The sequence below is a fragment of the Phyllobates terribilis genome, unplaced genomic scaffold (genome assembly GCF_046119375.1).
Source record: "Phyllobates terribilis strain yellow unplaced genomic scaffold, ASM4611937v1 Scaffold_9__5_contigs__length_417890890, whole genome shotgun sequence".
NCBI lineage: Eukaryota > Metazoa > Chordata > Amphibia > Anura > Dendrobatidae > Phyllobates > Phyllobates terribilis.
In genome coordinates, this window is record NW_027362769.1 from 80,715,473 (window position 1) to 80,721,472 (window position 6,000).

The following is a 6,000-nucleotide window of genomic DNA, read 5'->3' on the forward strand; positions in this document are numbered from 1 at the left end:
GAGCGCTGTCCGACATCGATAGCACCACCTTTGGATCAAGGCAACCTAACATGTCCGCCTGCATCTTCCTCACAGACCGGCAGTTTGCCGGGGACACCCTTATCAACCCCGTCTAAGCACAATAGCCAGCCCTCGGTCCCTCAGATGTGGACAAGTAAAAGACCATTTCCTCCTAGCCATGAGAAAGCTAAGAGGTTGAATTTCACCATCTGCAAGCTCTTGGCTACAGAAATGCTGCCTTTCCGCCTGGTGGACACAGAGGATTTTCGAGACCTTATGTCCGTCGCAGTGCCCCAGTACCAGATGCCCAGTCGGCACTACTTCTCAAAGAAAGGTGTGCCTGCGCTCCACCAGCATGTCGCACACAACATCACCGCTTCTTTGAGAAACTCTGTGTGTGACAGGGTGCATTTCACCACAGACACTTGGACGAGTAGGCATGGACAGGGGCGTTACATGTCGCTGACTGGGCACTGGGTAACTATGGTGACAGCAGGACAAGGGGCTGCTGTCCAAGTCTTGCCGTCCCCACGAGTTGTGCGTCAATCCTCTTTATGTCAAAGTTCCTCCACTGCATCTGCCTCCTCAACCTCCTCTCGGTCTTCCACCTGCACCCAAAGCCTGTCTGGTCATGCCACAAGCTTTCTAACTGCGCAGAAGGGATCCTGCACACCTCCTTACTATGCTGGCAGTAGGGCTCAACGTCATCAGGCGGTTTTTACATTGAAATGTCTGGGAAATGTGAGTCACACAGCTGAGGAGTTGTGGTCAGCTCTGGAGAACCAATTTCATGAATGGTTGTCTCCACTGGACCTGAAACCAGGGAAGGCCGTGTGCGACAATGCTGCAAACCTGGGTGCGGCCCTTCGCCGGGGCAATGTCACACACGTGCCTTGTATGGCTCACGTGTTGAACCTGGTTGTCCAGCAATTTTTAGCCCACTATCCCAGACTAGATGGCCTTCTGCAGAGGGCACGGTCGCTGTGTGCTCACTTCCGCCGTTCGCATCCCGCAGCTCAGCGACTTACATCTCTACAGAAGTCGTTGGGCCTGCCACTTCACCGGCTAAAATGCGATGTGCCTACCCGGCGGAATTCAACTCTGCACATGTTGCAGCGACTGTGGCAGCACCGACAAGCCCTGGTGCAATACGTTCTGACGTATAGCCTGGGCCAACGAGATCCAGAGGTGGGGCAAATCACGCTGGAGGAGTGGTCTCAGATCAGGGACCTATGCACCCTTCTGCACAGTTTTGAAATGGCGACGAAGATGTTTAGTGCTGACGATGCCATTATCAGCATGACTATTCCGGTGATTTACATGCTGGAGCACATGTTAAACAGAATTCGGAGTCAGGTGGTGGCACAAGAGGAGGTGGAGGAAGTAGAGGAGGAGGAGTTGTATGCGGAAGGGCTAACATCTGCAAGGTCCAGACGGTCGGCAGCACCAAGGCGGCAGGCATGTGAGGGTGGGGGAGATGGTTTTACCAGGGCGCATGGTAGCAGCCAAACTAGTGAGGAAGGTGCAGAAGCCAGGAAGAAGTGGAGGACGAACTGATGGAAGACTCATCAGATGAGGGAGACCTTGATCACATTTCTGTTGTGCGAGGTTGGGGGGAGAGGACAGAGGAAGGAAGCATGATTGTTACCTCGCCACCAACACAACAGGGACTTGGTGCTCCTGGATGCGCAACACACATGAGTGCCTTCTTGCTGCACTACCTGCAACATGACCCTCGAATTGTGAGAATTAGAAATAATCCTGACTACTGGGTTGCCACACTGTTAGATCCCTGGTACAAAAGTAAATTTGCAGAAATTATTCCTGCCATAGAAAGGGATGCACGCATGCAGGAGTATCAGCAGAGACTGTTGCAGAATCTTACATGTGCTTTTCCACAAAATACCAGTGGTGCACGTAGTGAATCTCACAGTTCCAACTTGCCAACCGTGGGACCGTCAAGTGTTCAGCACTCAAACCGTAACAGAACCACAGTATCTGCTGGTAACATCAATTTTGCGGAATCATTTCACCACTTTTTTAGCCCATCCTTTGCAAGGCCACAGGAGACAAGAAGTCTGACACATAGTCAACGCCTAGAGACGATGGTACAGGAGTATCTCCAAGTAAACATTGAAGCCATGACTGTGTCACTGGACCCTTGCTCTTTTTGGGCTTCCAATCTGGATAAATGGCCGGAGCTAGCCACTTACGCCTTGGAGATCTTGTCATGCCCCGCAGCCAGCGTTCTGTCTGAGCGTGTGTTCAGCGCTGCTGGTGGTGTGCTGACAGATAAGCGCACACGGCTCTCCACTGATAATGTAGACAGACTCACGTTCATAAAGATGAACAAATCATGGATCCGAAACGACTTTTCTACCCCTGTGTCATCCTGGGGAGAGTAAAAGCTTGATGATTGGTTAAAATCACCCTACCAACCGTTTTAAGCTTTCAAATTACTAATCATGTTTATCTGTATCTTGGCTGGAAAATAATTTGGGCTTTGTAGCAGTGTGCAGCACTGATTCTATTAGGCCATCTATAATAAGCTCCACCAGATTTAAAATTACTAATCATGTTTATCTGTATCTTGACTGGAAAATAATTTGGGCTTTGTAGCAGTGTGCAGCACTGATCCTATTAGGCCATCTATACTAAAGCTTCACCAAATTTAAAATTAATAATAATTTTTAGCTGCATCTAGCCCGGAAAATAATTTTGGGGCTCCGAGATGCGCAAGACACATAAGTGCCTTCTTGCTGCACTACCTGCAGCATGACCCTCATATTGTCAGAATTCGAAGTAATCATGACTACTGGGTTGCCACACTCTTAGATCCCCCAAACTTTTCGATCAACCTTTTCATTTTAATAAAGACCAAAAAAATGGTCATTTTTGAAATTATAAGCATTAGCAGGTTGTTAGAAACTGAAATCAAACAGTTTTCAACTCAAAACTTTATTCTAGGTGATGTTACATTTTCACATAGGACCCCTTGTTCGAAAGGAGCTTCTGAACTCTCTCGTCCATTGAATTTGTCAGGTTTTGGATGGTTTCTGCTTCAATTGTTTTGCATGAGGACAGAATACCCTCCCAGAGCTGTTGCTTAGATGTGAACTGCCTCCCGCCATCATAGACACTCCTTTTAATGATGCTCCAAAGGTTCTGAATGGGGTAGAGGTCAGGGGAGCATGGGGGTCACACCATAAGTTTGTCCCCTTTTATGCCCATATCAGCCAGAGATGCAGATGTTTTATGTGCAGCATGAGATGGTGCATTATCATGCAAAAAAATGATCTTGCTGTGAAATACACGGTTCTTCTTCTTGAACCATGGCAGGAAGTGCTGTTTGAGAAAATCCACATACATTATGGAGTTCATCTTTAGCGCCTTCAGGGATCCTAAAGGGGCCGACAATCTCTCTCCCCATGATTCCAGCCCAAAACATTACTCCACCTCCTCCTTGTTGGCGCTGTAGCCGTGTTTGCGTGGGGTGTCCATCAACCAGCCATCCTCCACTCCATCCATCTGGACCATCGAGCGCTGCACGGCACTCATCCGTGAACAAAACAGTTTTGAAATCAGTCTTCATGTAATGTTTGGCCCACTGGAGCCGTTTCTGCTTGTGTGAAGTGGATAGAGGAGGTCGACAGGATGGCGTATGCACAGCTGCAAACCTCTGATGGACCCTGCATCTTGTTGTTCGGGGGACGTTGGAGGCACCAGCAGCTTCAAAAACTTGTCTGCTGCTATGACAAGGCTTTTTTGCCGCTGCTCTTTCAACCTGACATAATTGCCTGTAGGAAAGAGTCCTCAATTTGCCCTTATCAGCACGCACACGTGTGTACTGTGAATCAGCTACATACTTCTTGATTGCCAAGACACTTCATCCTGATCATCGCACAATGTTGATTGTAGTCATGCCTTGACCTAAACACTCCACAATTTGTTGCTTCTCAGCAGCCGACACATCCTTTTTCTTTCCCATTTTGGCAGAAAATGTAGGCTGCTTAATAATGTGAGACAGCCTTCTTAAGTAGTCTTGCCTTTCATTGGACACACCTGCCAAACTAATTAGCACAGGTGTCTGCAATTGCTTACAGTGATATAAAGAGCCCTGACACACATCACCATCAATGAGTTTAACTGGCAAATAAACAAATTCTTCCCTTATCACTGCTAAACACTTTTTGCATAATAATTTGGAACACAGTGTACATGTGCTTTTCCACAAAACACTAGTGGTTCACGTAGTGAATCTTACAGTTCTAACTTGCCAACCGTGGTCTGTATGGAGTTGTTCAATAAAGGGCCCAAAATTAAGATAACATAGATGGGAGAGGTCTCTATGAATAGGAATTCCTAAGTATTTGATACCCTGTGAGGGCCAGGCAAAGGGAAAGTTGGACTGGATGGAATCCTATATGGATTTGGGGAGGGAGACATCGAGGGCCTCAGACTTCGCTGCATTGATTTTAAAATTTGACCATGTAACAAAGTGATCTATTTCAGCCATAACAGCATGGATGGATATATGTGATTGAGTGATATATACTAGGACATCATCAGCAAATAGAGAGCACTTGTACTCGGTGCCTCCCACCTCAATCCACCTAATATTGGGGTTATGGCGAATTGATGAGAGCAGGTGCTCCGTCACTAGGATGTATAAGAGAGGGGACAGAGGACATCCCTGCCTTGTCCCATTGGTGATTGTGAAAGGTGATGAAAATGTTCTGACGCGCCCCCTGGGCCTTGGGACACCCGGAGCCGGACCCTTTTTGGTGGATGCTGGTGGTTGTAGTCTCCGTGGCGGCGACCCGGTTCCGTGGCTCAGGGCGGTCAAACCAGTGGCGGAACTATTTATGTGGTTTTGATGTTTAAATGTCCGACTACGCCACCCGTGGATTGCGGTCAGAGTGAACCGCCGCTCCAGGGCAGACCGCTGAGGCTGGTGTTGTGGGTGCAGCAGAGCGTAGCATAACTCCCCACGGGAGGAGTATAGCCTCAGGGCAATGTATGCGGAGGATGGGGGTGATGGTGCAGGGCAGCAGCAGTAACGACACGGAGTCAGTGATGCAGTCCAGGGCCTTTACTCACAGTTCTTATTATCCAGACCACGTCTGCAGGTAACGGCTGCCCACGTCGTACTGTGCTCACCAGGTGAGGGGCTCAGACAACTCCCAGATAACTTTGGAGCGCTTCACAGGACCCCCTTTGTGTGTCCTTTGTCTGGCCTTTCTTACCAACCCTTCTGTCCGGCTGCCTCGGGCCTCCTCTTGGTAAACTTGGCGCCAGTTTCCCTGACCCTATGTGGTGCCTTCCTAGCGGGTGTAGCGAGGGGCTGCGCCACATAAAATGTCACAGCCTCCTGTTTCTAGCTGAGGGTCGTTTCCTGCCTCCACTAGTTTCGGGGACCGGTCTCCCCCTTTGGCCTGACCCCTCCACGCAGGTGGATTCGGGCGTACGGTGGCGACTCGCCCGTCCGCACCCCTGGGATCCCTTCGTTCCTCGTTCCTGGAGCCTTCTCCGCTCCTCTTCCTTCCTTCTCCCTCTTCCAGGCCTGGGCCTCTGTTACTAGGCCCGCCTCCGGAGCAGAGCTCATGCAGAGCCCCTGCTCCCTGCCACTTCTGCTCAGACTTCTCTGCACTGAACTAAGATGGTGCCCACCTTTTATACTCCCTTCTCAATGCACCCAGGAACTGCTTCCTCCCTGCTCCTGCACTACAGGGTTCCCCTTCCTCAGTGTTCCCTCCCCCCACTCCAGCCAGGGACAGGGACTGTCGTGCCCATCTCAGGGGCATATTGGTCGCCCTGCCCCACGGCAATGTGGTGTAATGCATGCAGGTGTCGGGTCCTGATCCACACTACATCCTTACCTGAGAGTGAGATATCACACCTCTGGGTGAGGTGCAATACCTCTGTAGCAACCGAGCCCTCAGGGTGCTACAGTTCCATTTATCTTCAGCCTAGGTGACGTATTGCGATACAGGGCCGTGA